Here is a 296-nt window from a genome sequence, read left to right on the forward strand (position 1 = left end):
TTCCTCAATTGTACTATAAACTAGACTATGTTATGAATATGGTATGACTATGTGAAAGGTCATTCTCACATAATGTAGGTTCTATGATGAAAGGTCATTCTCATCTTAGAAACCTTTGAGCTATATGATATGAGGGATTAAGTCCCTAAAGCCTATTTTATGAACTAATGTTAAATAAAGGCTTAAACATGTTTAATAAGGGAGTTGGAGCTGAGCACCGAGTGAACATGAAAAATGAGAGTGGGGGCTTCACGTTTAGCAAGTCCGGCTTCCCACAAGAGAACCTTCACATTTAG

The sequence above is a fragment of the Solanum tuberosum genome, unplaced genomic scaffold (assembly GCF_000226075.1).
Source record: "Solanum tuberosum cultivar DM 1-3 516 R44 unplaced genomic scaffold, SolTub_3.0 scf00231, whole genome shotgun sequence".
NCBI lineage: Eukaryota > Viridiplantae > Streptophyta > Magnoliopsida > Solanales > Solanaceae > Solanum > Solanum tuberosum.